Source organism: Gopherus flavomarginatus, chromosome 7 (assembly GCF_025201925.1).
Source record: "Gopherus flavomarginatus isolate rGopFla2 chromosome 7, rGopFla2.mat.asm, whole genome shotgun sequence".
NCBI classification, from domain to species: Eukaryota; Metazoa; Chordata; order Testudines; family Testudinidae; genus Gopherus; species Gopherus flavomarginatus.
This window is the reverse complement of record NC_066623.1, coordinates 89,738,809-89,757,661: the sequence shown is the minus strand read 5'-3', so window position 1 is coordinate 89,757,661 and position 18,853 is coordinate 89,738,809. Positions and strand designations below refer to the sequence as shown.

Sequence of the window (18,853 nt, the reverse complement as noted above, 5' to 3'; positions counted from 1 at the left end):
GATGAAGGCTCAAGAGGGTTCCTCACACTTCCCTAATCAGCATAAGTACTTCATTTAAATCAAATTGAGAAAATTTGACAGGTAATACTTGTGTTATTCATGGTAATAAGGGAGAAGTGGCTGGATGCAGATTGTTAGAGGGTTTTCACGGGTCTCTTTGTCTTGATACATTTCAGTAATCTCAAAAATATTGGTTTACAAACACAGAGCAATGATATTTTTGTCAAAGACAACTATATATCAGTATTTTGAATAACATCTTCTATCCATGCCTTTAAAGTTATCTGCATACTCAATAACTGTATTTTTAAGGCATATGTAGAAATCTGTCTTAATTTGTACAAAGTACTGTTTGAAATGTTTCTGTGTTTAAAATTAAGTGGGGAGTTTTACCTGCCTCATTCTTTTACCTGCCTGAATACAAATCATTTGAAGCTCCCAGTATAAAAGCCTGACTTTATGATGACAAAATAATTAAGTGTTTATAAAAATCTGATCAAATGGAACATCAGAAGTTGAGGGGGGAGGGGAAGGGGTAATTCTGTTATTAACTAGTGCTTAATGACAGCATTTCTTATCTTACAATTGTGACATGAAGAGGGAGCTGTAGCTCTTCTGAGACACAGTTCTGCCAGAACCAGCATATCCAGCCAAGCTTCCCGATTTCTTGTCTTCTTTTTCTCTCTCTCCCCTTCTCTCTCTCGTTCTCGCTCTCATTCACTTACTCTCCCATTTTTTTGCCACTGTGCCAGATAAATTTAAATGTATCTGTTCAAGTGGAGATAATCCATGCAAATCAGAGGCACTGGCTTCCAGTGCTTGATTCACAAAGAGAACTCAGCTTCAGGAGGTCACTCGTTCACAGCTGCTCCTCCCATAATATTTTTTCCCTCATTGCAGAACTGCTGCATGTATACAGTGACTGAAAGGACTCAATTTACTGCAACTGCAGCCCGGTTTTACTGACAACTTTCTTTAAAGGGGGACTTACCGTCCATCTGTCTTGTAAAGGTAGGAGCCTGATTCTTCTAAAGACACGTAATACTGTCACCGTTTGCTCATTATTAGGTGTCACTATAATGATTCATGTTGTTGTCATAAGTAGGTCCTAATATGATGCCAGGTGCCTGATGCTTTTGTTGCTTATCTGTAGAGGTGCAGTTGTTTAAGTGACTGTTATTCTAATGTTTATTGAGCCAGCTATTTATCCTTTTTAAAATGACAAGTAGGATTTTAACAGAGAGGCTCTCTAGTCTACAAATGCAACCTTCAATTAAGTTTTTTTCTTTTTCCTTTTAAAAAATGTTTTCTGGTGTCTGCTTAAGTTAATGCAGTGCAGTAGTCATCAAGTGAAAAGTCAATATTGTCAGGGGTTTCTGGCCTTGAACCTTGTTAGGGTGTTATCTTTGGAGCAGAACTAACTGTTGAAATGTTTTAAACACAAGTAAAAAGGTCACCTTTTACTTTGCACTATTGTATACAAGGAAACTGCAGGCCTTGTTGCAAATGGGCCTGTCAAATAAAGGTAGACCACAAGATAAACATATTGTTAATAGAATTGCCAGTAGTAGTAGAAGTAATTAAATGTAACCATTATAGTTATGTGTGTTAATATCTATTTTTGAAATGTTGAAAATAAAATGCTTGGGGTTTTTTTGTTGTTCTTTTTTTTAAAGAAAGTTAACTGGATCAAAACCAGTTTGGGGCATAATTCTTATAGACTGCGGGGGCAGGGGGGATTCAAGTGCTATTTACTCAGAGAAGTTCTGACTCAAAGTGTGTATAACAAGAAATATGAAACTAGCACGTTTGAAAGCACACTGATTGTATGAAGGCAGACAGTAAGTCTGGCATCACTTCATGAACATTTCTTTGGATTTGCTGGCAGAGTTTAGAGTTACAGCTGAAATGTGCCTTTGACAGGACAATTTTAGATATATTCAAATACAATAATATAATAGTTTTGAAGAGCAGCACAGTGCAGAAGTTACAGCATTAGAATTCTTCTTCCTTAAACTTGTCCTGCAATAAAAGTTCCTGTTTGTCACCTAGAACAGCTGCAATTTGTGAATTATAATAATTAGTTTTGTATATATTATTCATATAAAACCATTACATAACTATCTTAAGAGTTGATAATAACAACTGTAATTTTAAAACTTTGAAACAGAATAGAGGTAAGAGGGAAATTTTGTAAAGCAGAATGGACAGAAAAAGGGAAAAGAAAAAAGTTAAAAACCTTCCCTAGTACCTTGAATGATACTGATGGTATAAATCTTCAGTTTTAACATTGTGGACTAGAATCTTTTAGTTAGCAGTGTTCAGGAAAATGTATTTGCTATCCACATTAAGTATCCCAGTTCCTAGAGTGTCTATCTTTTTCTCTTTGATATACGGTCTGCTTTTGAAAAAAATGCATTCTGATTTTGGAGTACAGTACAAACGAAAGGAGCCTTGTCATTGTTAGCATAAAGAAGACATCTACACAAGTATTACTGTGCAGAGGGCAGTCTTTCTTCCTCTGGCATTTGTTAGGTTACTCTACATAGAATTTAGCAGATAACTATCTTCTGCTTCTTGGCATTTTAGTGTTCCTATTGGTATGCAGGCTAGTCTGCTAGGATGGCAACTGACAAAAGAAATATGTTTTATAGCAGTGTGTAATAAAAGCCTTTCATAATGATGTAACAGAAATCTGACCTTTCTTTCTTACCCAGTAATTATAATTGTTGTTAACTATTTTAAGTGAAAGGGTTTTTTTTAAGTAAATTAAAGTTACCTAGGAAGAACCAGTATGTATTTTTGAACAATGCCTTCACAAATTACAAATTTTAGAATAATCTCCATATAGGAAGAGAGTGACAAATTTCTCCATTCTGCCTGCTGCACACACAGCAATTTTGATTTAGAGAAGGAGGAAAGAGTCCAGTGCAAATTCATTCTTCTTGCCTACTCCAGGAGCAAGAGTATTTATAGAACATTTTTGGAGTATTACAAAAAAATAAAATGGGGGTAGGGAATTTTAGATAGGAAAAGTGAACTTCAGGAAAGACCATAGGGATCTTTTTTAATGGAAATTTCAGCCAGTGTAAAGTTGGGAGATAAAGGAGATGCCTATGGAATTTGTAATCAGTGAGATGAGATTAGATAAGTCACTACTGGAAATATGAAAAGGGGGCTAAAGGAACTTTAGGAGGAAAAGCTTTTTGTAAGTGAATTAAAAAATGCTGTAGCAAACAGGTATTTTTGGCTTCCTTGCCCTCATCAACTAAATGGCCAATGTTTTACATGTATGGAAGTGTTCCTTAGTGAGTCACTACCATCATTTCACTGAGAAATTTCAAAATGATTGGTAAGATTCTCCTCTTCCGTACACCAGGTTTACACCTTGAATTCACTGATACACTGAAATAAATGAAAGGAAGATCAGGCCCTGCATTTTATACAAGCCTCTGAATTTATTTGCTAGCCTCTCAGGAAACTCTCCAGAGATCTAACCCATATGGTAAGCTTCAAGTTAGTTCATAGTCTTCTAAATAAAATTATTAGGGTCCTTTACACCTGGTTTCTGTTTTCCACTGACAATGGTTTCTTCCTCTTCATCTGTGAACTTGTCCTTCCTATGGTAACTCACTGAAATAACTCTTCAAGATAAGTTACCTTTTACTTCACTTCAGCATGCCTTGCAAGAGAATCTGTAGGATGTGGTAAACCTTGTAGCTGTATATAATGCAGTGTACTTGCTCCCATCAGGCTCTTTTCTGCAGGTTTTACAGAAGACAGTTAAAAAGATAAATTATCATCTTAAAAGGATGCTATAGAGTTGGTTAATAAGTTCCATCTAACTTGTTCAGTGTTCAGTGAGGCCCAAGTTGCTTTCAGTTTTAACCAAGTCTAGTTGCTGTACTGTGCCTTACATATATAGAAAGAGATCAATATATAGATATAGATATAGATAGATGTATGGGGTAGAGAGTCTTTTAGCAATGGAGGGAACATATGCTAGATCATGTCAGAAAATGTACAGCAATATAGGTTAGTAGGAAAGGAAACCTACGTGGCGACAAGTTTATCAAGCAGTGAGATGTCACTGGTGACTTGCTACAGCAGCAGAAAAAGAATATGTGTTCCCCAGGGTATCTCATCAATTTATGTATTTGATTATATCATGCTTTCATTTTGCAATACCTGTCATTGCCTTGTACTCCAGAATACATTGCTGAAATATCATGCTGGAAAATTTAGGCCTTTTATCTGAATGAATGCTGAAAATGATTGCTATTGCAGAAAAAGCATACTTATACTTCAAGGGGTTAAGAGCTGAATCAGGTCTGTAATCGACTGTCTTGTCTACTTTGCAGGTCTTCTCTATTTAAAAAAAAAATTTCCTAAAGAACAAGATTGACATCCCTTTGCATTTTGGAATTTTTCAGCAGATGTAAAGTGCTTGATAATGACTGAAATTAACCTGAGGCTTTATCTGTCTTTCTTTCCTTGAAACTTCATTGAAGTTTTAGTAATAGTTAATTTTTTTATGCGAACAACTGTTCTCATCAGAACACAGCATTCTAATGTCATACGTCTTTCTTTGTCATCTCCAGAGGTGTGTCAAGGTGGGCTCTTTTTTTCCCCTACATGTCTCTGTTTTGGGGAGTCTAAATGAAAATGTCCTCAGTTGAAACGAACCAATAGAGGGTTCAGATAAAGGAAAATAAATGGAGTGGAAATGCATCTTTAAATGGTTAGGCTGTGAAACTTTGAACCTGGTTATCTGACGTTGTGTCAAAGAGTGTTATCTCTAAAGAAGAAACGAGCAAGAACAGGTCCATACAGAAAAGGAATTGTTGCTTTACTTCTGTCTGTTTATTTGAGTTAGTTTGAACTGTCTCCCACTTTCTTTTCCTCCCAGTGTGCAGAGATCAAGTATTACAAAAGCAGCCAGTCAGAATCTGATTCAAAAGCTATGCTCATTTGACCTTTGGACACAAAATATATAATGTAAACAACAATCAAACAGCCTTAACACATAATCAAGTGCAAGAAGTATGCAGAACATGCGTGAATAGCAATTCAACATTTTTAGAGTAGGGTAAAAAGAACAAATGAGACCACTTTGTTAGATCAGCTTTTTCTTTCCCTGATCCTCGTTGAAGTATCAGACTCTGTAGATTTGCCTGGCATACAGTACGCAGTACATGAGGCTAAAGCCACACAGCCAAATGCTTCACTGATTTCCCCCGTGGGATTGAAATGGGTCTAAATCAGCTAAGAGACTGTATTTTAAAAGAACAGAGTTTTTTTTCATTCTTGAGAAATGTGAGTGTTAAACAAGTGTACAGTTAGCACATAATTATAAATTTGTTTAAATTCTGTATGACACTGCCAAGGATTTTGCAACAAGATTGCATTTGTCACATATCCATTTAATTTCCATCACTCTCTTAATGTTGCGACATAAAAAATCTCTTCGTTTCAGAAACAGGCGTTGGTGTGAATCAATTCTCAAAACTTGACCCTTCAGTAACCAGCTTTTATTACCTCGGCAGCAAAGAGAAGAAGTAGAAATAACTGTACAAGGATAGAAAAACGAGAATGCACCCAGTTTTTAGGTTCTGTTTTTGGAGAAATTCAGTACTCTCAATATTGTATGTGGTGTTATAGCCATGCCGGTTCCAGGATATTAGACAGACAAGGTAGGTGAGGTAATTTCTTTTATTGGACCAACTTTTGCTGGTGAGACGGACAAGCTTGCTCTCATTCTCTCTCTGTCTTGCAAGCTTGTCTCTCTCACCAACAGAAGTTGGACCAATAAAAGATATTACCTCACCTCTTGTCTCTCTACTACCCTAAATAAACTAGTAGACCCAAAACTTGGACATTTGACTCACCTTTCTACAGCTCAGAAGCTGTATGCTTTAGCTAGGGGGACTACAACCAAAGGAGTAAATGCTTGCTAAAGGGAATACAACTAAGTAACTTATGCAATTTTTGTTCCCTGACCTTTGCACTATGCTGTGTTCTGTGAGTCAGTGGAGTCAATAATAACAATATAATGTTAACTATGACACTGTGACCTACAATAAAAAATATGAGAAGAAAAGAAAAAGAAAGAACGAAAGAAAGAATTAGACCTGATGTTCCTGGAATTATTTTATGCTCCATAGTCTTCTTTTGAGGCAGGGTTACATTCTCAAAGGATTTTGAGCATTCCTAGAAGAAGGGTAGCATATGAGATCATTTTTATTAAAACTTTCTTATCCTCACAGAGCCCATTCTTGGTTCCTGCTGAAAAAGCTAGTTGAGTAAACAAACTGTTTGTGAGGAAGATTCCACAGATATCAGATGTGTGAGTGGAATCATTGCTCATTTCCCTCATGCTACAGGACTGCTCTGCAGCCAGTTTTTCAACTACTGGGCTTCAGTATCTTCTGCACTCTCCTCCAAGGGGTTTGCACAGCCTGGCTGTGTTAGTCCCAGATCTACCTACATCTTTCTGGCCTTTCCCTGCCTTTCTGTATCCTGTCCCAAAACTCTGTACACTGTAGCACACAGATGGTTTGATATCTCTGCACAAGATTCTAATATCTTGCCCCCACCCATGCATAGCATAACCACATTGGTTTCATCGCCTAAGCAGGCCTCAAGGAATTATAGGACCAATCAGGAACACACATTCTTTGTACTTCAGGACAAATCCTACAATCCTTACTTTTTTTGACTAAAAGAACATTTCAGGAATTGGCCCTTAGGCATTAAGACCAAAGTGTACAAACATGGTCACTGATCAGAGATGCCTCCTTTCATTTGGGAGCTCATTTTGAGAACAGATTAACAGAGCTGCTGAGTACTCAAAACGCAGAAAATCAGCCCCATGGTACTTCACTCAAGTTGGGCTCCCAAGATCCATGGCCAGCTTTAAAAATTTGACTATAAATGTCTAAATCAGAAATATATCACAAACTTGTGATGTCACAGTTAAGTACCTAGTTCCTATTGCGAGTAAGGCAGGAGACTAGACACAGATAGACACATAGAGGATGCCATTGAGATAGTATCATGGGAAAGTGAAAGGCATTACCCCAATACTGGTTGCATGTATAGGACACATTTAACAGTTCTGCGCATTTGGTTTTAATAGGTTTTGAAATTATGCTAATAGATTCTGAGGGACTAAACCTGGCACTGATTTCCTTGGGATTTACTTTTTGTTGTTTAGTGTATATGTTCTCCCCAACATTCCTCTCTCCCTTCTCAGCCCCCATTCACTCCCCAAAAGATGCATCTTATGTCTTACACAAAATCTGTTTAATTTCCAATGAAAGATTACAGTAACTGTGCTCTTAATGTAATGATGTCAGTCGTGGATGATAACATGTATTAGGCAGTGCAAACTGCTGATTATCTGTCAGAATAAATCTGTTTATTTCAGAAATAGTAGTCTGACAACCCCTTCTTGTTAATCGTGAAAGTACATGCTAATGCCAGGTACTGTTTGATAGGATTCTGTCAGAGAAATGTGTTCACTAGACTTGTGCTTTGACAGTCTTTACTCCTAGTTTTGCAAATTTTCTGTATATTCTTTAAAAAAATGGATTCTGATGATTGAGCAGAGCAGCTGATGTACAATTTCATTTCAGAGCTCGTCACAGGAAAGAATGACTTGTGAAAAGAGAGAGTGGATTATAGGCTTATGCTGCAGTTCAGGATGTGCCCATGGCTGGGTTCATCTCTAGTATTGTCAATGTAGCCTGTTTGTATTAACCTGGGAGTAGGGGGGAGAAAGTGCAAGAAAAGATGGGGGGAAGGCTAGGTAAGTATTTTTTTTCAGAAATCACTCTTTTTTCAGTAGTGACAGCAGTTTCTAAATATGTTATGGACTAAAAAAAATATCGCCTGATGATGCACATGGCATTCCATTTTGAGACAAAGGGCAGCATGAAATGAACATATACAGCACTTAGAATGTTGTGAATTTGACTCCGCTTTTCTGTTGCAGGGAATGAATTTTATGTATCTGAAGTGAAAAAACAATGGAATATGGAAGCATAGTTTGCCAAAGCTTGCAAGAGGTATTTTTGTCTGACTTTACTGCATTTTGATCATTTCATGAATGTCATAAAATGCTGAAAAGCATAATAAAAATTGATATTTATATTGACATTTCGGAATTCTAAATAGAAGCTCTGGAAATCTAAACAGACTTCAGACTCTCTGCAGCTGTTCCTCCAAACCCATTCTTCTTCTGGGGTTTTGTTTTTTTGTTTATTCTCCCCACACACACACACACACATGCGCGCGCAATTGGCCCAGATGTAAACATCTCTATCTTTCTCTACAGAAGATTATGCACATCTTCATCTTAATTCAGAATTTACATGTGTACTTTGCATATTTTTGCATCAATATATCTATTTTAAATTAGATAAAGGTCACTGTCATTCATAATCAAGAAGAAGGTGTATTAAAGGTCAGGATTCAATAACAAAAACTGATTAGATGTAGAGGTTTGTTCATATGATTTGGTATATCATTGGATAAGTAGAAATCATGAGTCAACAAATTAACCTCAGTATAATGGGCTACTTGCTTCATTAGGATCAGAAATGAGATTCACATATTTTTTCCAATAAACTACTTGTTTGTCTCCGTGTAATAAAAGGAAATACTTGTGTTATTGGTTCCTACAGCATGGAGTATTTTTATAATTTAATTTGGTTTAATATGTGACATGAATGACAATTCTTATGTTAAAAACAGAAATAAAGTATAGTGGCTCCAAATATATTTTGAATTAATATGGATATCAATGACATAAATATGATTTGCTACAAAAATACGTTATAACTCTAAATTAGCTTTCCTTTCTCTATACATAGGTTTTAGCTTGAGCACACTGGGAAAAATTCAGTGAGTAATTTAGTTAAGTGCAGACATCAGGGGGATGTTTAGACTAGCAAGTGAGGATGGACTAGGAGGAAAAATGGACTTGTGGTTTAGGCAACCTTGGTTCAACTTTTAGTTCTGTCACAAATTTGCTTGGCCAAGTGTTACCTTGGGCAAGCCTCTTAATCTCTCTCTGACTGAATCTTGATCTGCAAAATAAGGAAAAATAATAATACTCCCTTTCTCACAGGGGAGTTGATGTTTAATGTTTCTGAGGTGCTGAGACGCCATAATGATGAAGACTGGCAAATAGATCATACTGGTGTTGGGAAACAGCTACACTTTACCATACACTAAACCTAGGAAGGACAGATACTTCTGTGTAATATCGTAAGACCACATTCCCTATTTTAGAAATATGTGTCAATTAATTAGATTGGACAGACTTAGTGCCCTCTTTCCTCAAAGCGTAAGCTTTGCTTCTTTACTGTGAACTTTTTGCTGCTGTTTCAAGTTATAACAGCAAAAAATCAATTTGAAAAACATTACAATTAAAATAGTTATATATGTCAAACGTTTCAGACATTGTGTAATTCTTTAAGCTTTCTTCATGTCTGTGGAGAATAAATATCAGGTTACTACTTGTACTATTTTTTCGTGGGTATGGTTGACTATGAAACCCTAAGTATGAAGGAAAATTAGACTTGCCTGTTAGCAGTCTAGACTTACACCCTCTGTTTTTCGAATACCATATAGGTAGTTTTCCTCTGTAAATATACTGGGGGTTGCTTATGATTAAAGCTGGAAGCATCACAACTTATGCTGATCATTGTCTGTTGTTCACACATCTTATTCTCTGCCTGGTTTTAATGGGAAGTCAGGAATTTGCATTGACCCACTGTGAAAGTTTCATAGGATATCTTTGGAGTTTCTGATATTTTAGTCAGCTTGAGGGTTGATTCAGACTTCCATTCTTCCAAGGTCAGTTGTGTTCTATTCAGTTCATTTTGGCTGTAAAATGTACTCATTTTTGGATGTGACCTTATGTAATGAGTTTACACCTAGACATTAAAATATTGTGGCATTTCTTGTAATAATAGAGTCTGGCTCATTGTCACTTACCAGATTTTTCCCTTCCCCTTTGTTGTGAAGTGTATTGTGCACCAGTAGGTGCCTTAGCACCCCATAAGTGGCAGGATCTCAGTTGCAAGTGAAGTAAAGTAATTCCTGTGGGCAAGCCCCTGAAGTGCACTGGAGCTGGAAGTAATAAGCCATAGGACCTGAGTGGAAGTAGCCTGAGATACTTTTTCTGTGCAGAGCAGACACCAGCAGAATGGCTTAGTGGGCACTGTGGGAGCATGGCCAGAGATGGCCCTCATTGCAGTGTGGAAAGTTGCAGGATGCATCATACCTCAACACCCCTCCCCTTTGCCCCATGCCTCATGAAGGGGAGCTTTGGCTAACTCTTTTAGAGTCACAGAGCTCCATCAGATCTACTGCCCAGGTTTGCTGGGTGACATTCCAAGGAGCACTACCTCTGAATTTCAGGTATCTCCTGTATTGGTGAGCTGGCGGTGAGACTATCTGCACTCTCTCTTCTAACAACATATCCAAACAGCCTCATGTGGCTCTGTATTCTTATAGGAAAAAATCCCACATTCTCCACTGCAGCTGTGGAGATCCCACAGGAGGAGAACCATTGCATTTTTGCTGTGCAGGGGAAAGGAAGGGCTGAACTATTCTATTCTATTTAGGTTTTTATGCTGCATTCAGGTACTGTGGTGATGAATGTGGTATAAGATCCTGAATAGAACAGACTAGAACTTTAGGAGGTCTTGAAGAGGATGTGCATCCTCTTTATTGAACCAACTTTTTAAGCACTTCCTGTGCAGCAGAGGGCACGGCATGGCAGCCCAGAGGAGAGATGAACTGGAGGATCTGCCTCTCTGCAGATTCTTTTCTCCTCCCCTATAGCCAAGGCGGTATGTAAAGAACTGTACCGACTACTTCAGCCGTTTGACTAGAGTAGACTTCATTCAGCAGCCATTCCATGGTCTGGAGGATGGATTCTTCCTTTTCTCCCTGAAACACACCATACAACCTTTTGGTGGTCATCTATCACTGTAGTGCCCACTTGAGTTTACCGGGGCTGGGTACAAGATAGTGGATTTGGGATTTGTTTTGGAATCCTTGAGAAGAGAAGGTGATGCGAGTCATGGACCTCCAAGTTCTACTCCAGGCTGGGCTGCTGACTTATGTTCCTTCCATAAAGTCACTTAAACCAAAATTTTCAAATTTAAAGATGTGCACCTAAGTCCATGTTTAAACACCTGATTTTAATATGTGCTGCTGAGTACCCACAAGTTCAACTGACTTCAAAGGGAGCTGTGAGTGCTCAGAAGACCAAACCTATGAAAATTAAGTCACTGATTTGTTTATGTGCCTAAGTTAGGTAGCCAAATTTTAAAATGTTTCCTGTTTTTTTAATTATTATTTGTATCAGCATAGCACCAAAGAGCCTTAGTTGTGAACCAGGACCCCATTGCACTAGGTGCTTTACCTTTATTTCTTTTTCTCATTTTTTTTATATGTAAAACCCAGAATACTTACCTACCTCAAAGGGATATTGTGAGGAGTCATTGTTTAATATTTGTATAATGGTTTGAAAAATAAATGCTGTATAAATGTTAAGTATCATTATTTATAGTGGAAGGTAAAATATATTATTTATTAATTTTTTAAATAAATTCCATTAATTTGGGATATGCCCTTAAGTCCAAGCATTAGTATTGTCTGCAAAATGCATACAAGATAAGGGCCACATGCATAATTTGCAAATAAAATACATACACAAAGCCTGTAGTAATTTGAACAGTAATCCAGAGCAACAATAGCTACAACTTTTTAAACAACTCACAAATGCATACTCACATACAAAAAGAGAGAAACGAACTAGTAAGATGTGACTCTAATAAAAACCATTTGTTATAATATTTTACTCTTCTCACCTTTTGTTCTTCCCATATCCCTCTCCTTGGATCCCTCCGTGATCCACTGCTGACTTATAGTGGGCTCCCGTAGCAGGGGCCTATCTTTTATTTGTCTGTAAAACTCTGGTCCTACTCCCGATAGAATCAATAGCTAGATCTTATATTTAAAAAAAACCCCAAAAAACCTTCTGATGGGACCACTGTCCATCAGAGAATGCAATTCCATTGTAATTGAAACACTTTGAAAAAACGTGTCGATTGCATGAACATTTCATTTTGAAGCAAAACCCCAGGGGGGGAAATGTTCCAAAAACGTTAAACTGTCCTATTTTGACATTTTTGGAACAGAACGTTTTGATTTTTTGGTTTGAAATGACTTTTAATTTTGAAATGTTTGTATTTTTATTAGATATTATAATATAATATAAAAAATTAAAAGTCAACATCAAAACAAAACATTTCTATTTTTGTCTAAACAAAATATTCTAATCGCTCTGAAACAAATATTTTTGGAATTTTCTTTCACAGAGAATTTTCAGTATGAAGCCAAACTTCATAATCTTGAAATCTTTTGTTCCAAATTGGAACAAAACTTTAAAATTTCCATCCTCCACACACTGACTTCAATGATGCAGCACAGCGGCTGTAGCACAGAATAAACAATACTGATAATCTGCCTGTTTCATATGTCTAAATGCAACATATGTGTACACACTCATTCAAGTCTGATTCTTAGATTCATCTGTGATATAGAAACTTCCTATTGAAAATCAAAGTATGTTTTCTGTATATTTCAGTTTTTAGTAATTGTTGGCCTAACAACTGTCATTTAGACACAGGTATTTATTTCATGGTGCTATCACATTAGAGTGTGATTTTAATACATCTAGAGTTATTTAATAAGGCAGCCTGTTAAGACCAGGACACTGACTAATAAGTTTATTCAAGCAGACTTTCATTTGGGCATCAGGAATAAGTGCTCTGTCTGTTTGATCAATTTCTATACTAAACACAGATGTTGTTATTTGTCAAATACTAACTGTTTTAATGGACAATTCTTCATGATCTTTAACAACTATAAATTGATCTCTAGGATTCAGATGTCGCAGCACAATCCAGATATGTTCCAAGAATCCAAGTTTAAGCAAACTACAGTACAAAAGAAATAAATGTTTTAATTTACTCAGGGGACAGAGTATATTAAGCAAAATAATGAGGATTTCACAACAAGCACTGAGACAAGGATATTATTTTTCTGCAAAGCAGATAATATAATAATCAATCTAAACAGCTACTGTATATCTTCCAATAGTTACCACTTTAATGAAGGTAAGCTCTAAGAATTCTATTTAGACTTTAAGACCTTTACATTTTGAACCATCAAAAATAATCAAACATGTTTTAAATCTGATTTCTTATTTGTAAACCACAAACTCTCAAGATAGGTTAATTTTCACTTTTACCGTTTATAATTATTTTCTGTTATCACCTTACTTTAAAAGAGAGAAAGCATTCAGGCTCCCTTGCCCAAACTATCAATTTTTTGCCATTTAACACAAATGAAGAAGGAAGAAGTTGTCTTTTCTAAGAGATTTAACACAAATGCATAGGTCCTTGGAGTACAAAGCAATGTGCAAGCTTCCTTTATCTTGTAGTGTCAGGTGGCAGCATTAACAAACCAATCTTTTCTGCATTTCATACATAATGCTCCATATGATTATAAAACCCAGACCACATAGATGAATAACGTTTGCCCAAAACTGAAAAGGGAGACACATGCTATTGAGAAAAATGACGCAGCTCCCAAATCTTCCATGAGAACTGTGAAAGCCATTCTTCTGGGATATGTTCAAAGAGAGATCAAATGTGATAATAAAGGTTCACAATGCTAGCAGGTTTGCCCTAGAATAGTACTTTGGAAATGTGAGGTGCAACAGAAAGGCAATCTGCCAGATACTGATTAAATTTCAGTCACCTATCCAAAGCAGTCCCTAGTTGCTTATAAAATGCTCCATATAATTACAGTAACTACAGTTTTAAAGCAATTAACACATTGGCCTTTATTTGGGGTCTCTCTTTGTAGGTGATTTCTACTTTAAAATCAATATTCTTAACATAAATTTTAATAAGATGTATTAAGTTTTAGTCACGTGGACCATTTTTAAAGTCTTGGCATTTGCAGGAGCTTAGCTATAATCAAATATCATGCGGTCTGTATACTAAGCTATCATTGTTCAGTTACTTCAATGTGGTATGTCACTTAACCACATTTAAAACTGTTATGGAGTTAGAAGTGGATACTAAATAAAACCATAAAACATAACCAGGATGAAGTAACAGTAAGGGCTAAATTCTGTCCTTTGTAAGTTACCCAGGTGCAAATGCCAGATCAATGCAAAATTCTGTAAAACAGATAGCAGAAGAGGCATTAGGGAAGCTGTGGGAGGTACACTGGCAAAACAATGGAGTTTGGATCAGTACTGTGATATCCAGTGTTACACCAGTATAACTACAAGGGAGTAAATAATGGAGTTACACTGGTATAAAACTGAACTCCATTGGTTACTCCATTGGACTTGTACTGGCATGCAGCTGGAGAAATGTTCCAGTGAATCATGTCCTTCATAGTCAGTAAATTGGATCCCATTAGAATTACGTTGGTATAAACTGAAGTAATACATTAGTGAATCAGGCACTATGTGCTGGCAATAGCAGGTGTGAGGCTACAGGTAGCTTTAAACATGTTTTGTTTTGTTTAGTTAGTTCAAGGTGTCTCTTCTGGCTGCTAAGCACAGAAAACCTCTTTAGCCGGGCAGCATCTTGTTGTTACCAAGATTATTATACTAACTAGGGCTAATAATATTTGAAGCACATTTGTGTTTGTGTAGGAAAACTAAGGTCAGTAGAGATCATCCAAAAGGTTGTTCCACAAAGGATTATCTTGGATAATGTTTCTGAAAACTATCACATATTGCAAAAAGGGCAAAGCACTTGTAACTCTTGTGATTGATCCTCTGTCAAGCCATGATTGCTGTCACCAACAGGTTATATTCCTGAAACAAAGCAGTAGGAACAGCACCACTTTCAGTTAGTCAATTTAGTTACTCTTCCAGCACTATTTTCTTCTGATCTCTTTCCATACTTTTTTCTCTCAAATTATAAGACGTTCACTTACAATTGAAAAGAAAAACAGACAAAATGTATACATAACAAAGCACATCTCTGTAGCTTGCTGTCACAGCTGGAGTTGCACGAATAACAGATTTTTCTGAAAAATTCTGAAAAACCAGAAGACAATCATTTGAGCTCGATCCAGAAATTAATTTTGAACATTTTTTGGCCAGATGAAAAAGTTACAAATTATTCATTTCAAGTTAAATTAAAAGTTTTGTTTGACCCAAAACAAAATGTTTTGTCTCAGTTTTGAGCATTTATTAATATTTGATATTTATTTTAACTTTTTTTTTAAATTGCAGAAATTTCAAAACAAAAAATCATTTTAAATCTAAAAATCAAGGCATTTCATTTTGAAAATGTTCATTTTACTTTTTTAGGATTTTTTTTAGGTTTGGTTTTGTTTTTTACCAAAATAATTCAGCAAAATCAATATTAATTCACTAAATATTTTGGTGTCACTGAATCTGCATTTTTAGCTGAAAAAAGGTTCAGTTGAAAAATTTCACCCAGCTCTAGCCATACCCTTACATGATCTTCCCAGCTGTTTGTGGTTCCTTGCTCTGATCTGTGTAGTTTTCTGTCTGATGCTGCAAATACTACCAAGTGCAGTGGAATGGACTACTCATGGCAATAATGATTATACTTGGTCCTGAGAGTTTTCACAATTGGGACTTTAGACCCCAATCCAGCAAAGCACTAAAGCACATGCTTAACTTTAACCATGAATTCAAAGGAACTACTCACATGCTCAAAGTCAAATTCATACTTAAGTATTTTGTTATATCAATCTGTGATTTGGTGCACAGGTCCCTCACTAGAAAGGAGCATGAGGGCATGGGGATCCAGTTAGCCCAACCTTGCCTCATCATCTGCATCAGATATCAGGTGTAGAGCAGGCAATTAAAGGGAGAAGGCCTAACTCAGCTGGTAGATAGATGAACTTCCTGGTGGGGGAGACCAACCAAAGGAACAGTTAGTTGAAGAGAGGCCTTGAGTGGAAAGGAAGGGTCCTGCTGAAAACTCAGTGGATGATCCTATTTTGAGTTTTTGGTTTTCTCTTATTTTTGGACTTTAATACCTTGCATGGGGTGAGACTCAAGCATGTCTTAGTCAGAGGGCTAAAGCATAACTGCATTGGACCCCAGCATAACTGGTGAAAGACTGTCAAATACCTTATGACAGGGTGAGTAGTAGGTCATGTGGCCACAAGAATACACTGTGGAAGCAAGCCCTGTCATAGGGTCTTACATGTTAAAATCCCAGTGAAAGAGTCTCTTTTCAAATTGTCTCTGTAGTACTATCCTTATCATGCTATCTAAATAATAAATAGAAATACTAAATTTGTGGTACATGAACCAGTCTAATAGGCATGTCAGAATCAAAAAGCAGATTTGTATCTTTCTTTTCACTTAATCTTAGGCATGCTATAAAATTCTGCCACGGTGTCTCTCACAGAAAAGACAACACATTGTGCAATGCAAGACAGTTAAACACAATCCAGCTGCTCAACAGAAAACATATCCCTCCCTCAATGTACATGTAAGGAGAAAAGTAGAAAAAATAAAAAAGTATCACCTCACAGCCTTTGCTGAAGACACAGAACCTGTCTAACAATATAAGAGTCTCAACTGTCCATATGAATCATGAAAAATAACATTTCAACAAAATAAGACCTGCATCTGTTAATAGATTAGCATACATGATCAGTGTGGTAATGTATGCTATCTATTAACATATATAAGTCCAAACGATCTGTGTCATCCCACAGCAAAAGTTTCAGTTCACTAGAGGAAAAAATTACCATGTCTAGGAACTAAATTCTGTAACTCTGGTAGGGAGAACTGGAGACCACAACCAAATAGTTGCCTAGTAAATTGTACTCAACCTTGGTACATTCAAGTAAAGTTCTAAATCACATATTGTATAATCGATGATTTTATCCTGCTTGGGTGGAAAAAACAACTTAGTGCTACATTCTTCTTTCCAATCAACACAACAGATTTCTTAGCCATTCTCAGATAAGAGATCAACACTCAAAGTAGAACTTTGACTTTTATGTTCTCTTCCTCTCCCCATCCATTTCAGACCTATTAGCCACAGAAATAAATGTCAACAGTAACATATGAAATCACTGACAAGATAAGCAACTGATTAGTTGATCAGTGTTTCTTATTTTTTTCTAATATATATATTTCCCAACAATAATGATTAGATTCATAGAAATATAATCATTTCTTTGCTAAAATAAAATGATGTTTGACATTAACAAAAGGTCAGGTGTCATGCTGTAAACCACAATGAGCATTGCCTTTAAGGAATATTGAATTAAGAGGTACATATATTTGACAAAGTATAGAATTCAAATAGCTGCCATGTGAGCAGTGCCCTTTTACAATCCATAGATTTATTGACATTTGCTAACTATAAAAAGTTAAAACAGTTTGCATTTAATGAGTACTATCAATTTTAAAACTAATAACACCTCATAAAAATAGTATATTTTTAACTAAAGGCTCTGATTTTGTACACACAAATTAGACATCCAAATGTTAATTTGTGCACCCATATGCCAGTGTTGTCCATGTAAACAAGTATGTGCTCACTTTTGTAGGCACAATTACTCTCACAAACATGCACCTGAAGAATCAGAAGACATCAATTTTCTGCATATAGTAAGTAAATATGCAATGAGATTTTAAAAAAGAAATTGATACAGTTGAGATAGTCTTTCATTATTGTAGACCTAATAGCCTCTCCTAAATATTTATTATCCACGTCACAAATTCATCATACAGTTCAGAATGACTGTCTCTCCTTGATGGGAATATCAGATATGGCACAGGTCAAGATTATTGGCCTTGTCTTCATAGCCAAAAAAGGTGAAATATTTTTTATTCAATGTAGCTGATACACATGAGCTATCCTGAGGTAAAACAGTGAAGACATTATACCCTTCCCAGGGTTGACCTCGCTTAATTTATTATGTGGTAAAATTAAAGTGACTTGTATTTTCCTCAGGAGAACTGAGGTAAAAAGCACACTTTTTTTAGCCACCTAAACAAGACAATTGTTGGAATTACACCAGAGCTTGCCAGACAAAGCTAGTATATCTTATTCCTCCTCTGCATCCCACCTATGCTGACATATAGAAAGGGTGGACTACAAGCCTGTTTCCATCTCTTCCAGTCCCCTTTAAAGTCCTAAAGCCAGTGCTTCTAACCTCATGGAGTCTCTCTGACCTGTGACTTTTCCCTCTCAAATTTACTCTCGCAAATCCTTTCTCAGAGATATGCATTTTATTTACAATGAACCAATTACCATTAACTAGTTAGCAACCTGAAGAAGAGCTCTGTGCATCTCGAAAGCTTGTCTCTTCCACCAACTGAAGTTCTGAAATTGATCTATTAAAAGATATTACCTCACCCACTTTCTCTCTCTAGTTAACATTAAAATTAAGAACAATAGTCTATAGTGTGTTTTTTTCCTGTAAAACAAAGTAAAAGAGCATAGACATAGTAATGGTGAGCATGTGTTGTTTCTCAGAGGCTGATCATATACAGAACCACTGGATTTGTTATGAGAGTTGCCATGATGGGTAGATAGTCACAAATAATTCAAGGTCAGCACTCAATTTTCAAACATGGGTGCCTTAACAGTACTGCCACATCCTGTATTCAGTCTATTAAGTCAGCACTCAGGCAAATAAAACAGCCATTTGAGTGACAATTTCAACATCCAAATGAGGGATTTGGCTGTCCACTTTGGAAATTATGCATTGGCCTTTTGTATTTATGTATTTATAG

General features: G+C 36.4%; 1 protein-coding gene across 19 annotated transcripts in view; it reads left to right on the top strand.

Moving 5' to 3' along the window:
- Window positions 1-689: 689 nt before the first annotated feature.
- The window catches only part of ADGRL2 (adhesion G protein-coupled receptor L2), a 476,253-nt gene continuing 458,089 nt past the window's right edge, over window positions 690-18,853 (top strand). For 6 of the 19 annotated variants that reach the window (XM_050963493.1, XM_050963492.1, XM_050963491.1 and 3 more), the window contains exon 1: window positions 690-1,011. The gene's annotated coding sequence lies outside the window, so the exon portion shown is untranslated. Of the gene's footprint in view, window positions 1,012-7,996; window positions 8,070-18,853 lie in introns of all 19 variants that reach the window. The other 13 variants (XM_050963483.1, XM_050963479.1, XM_050963478.1 and 10 more) reach the window with 3 other exon arrangements.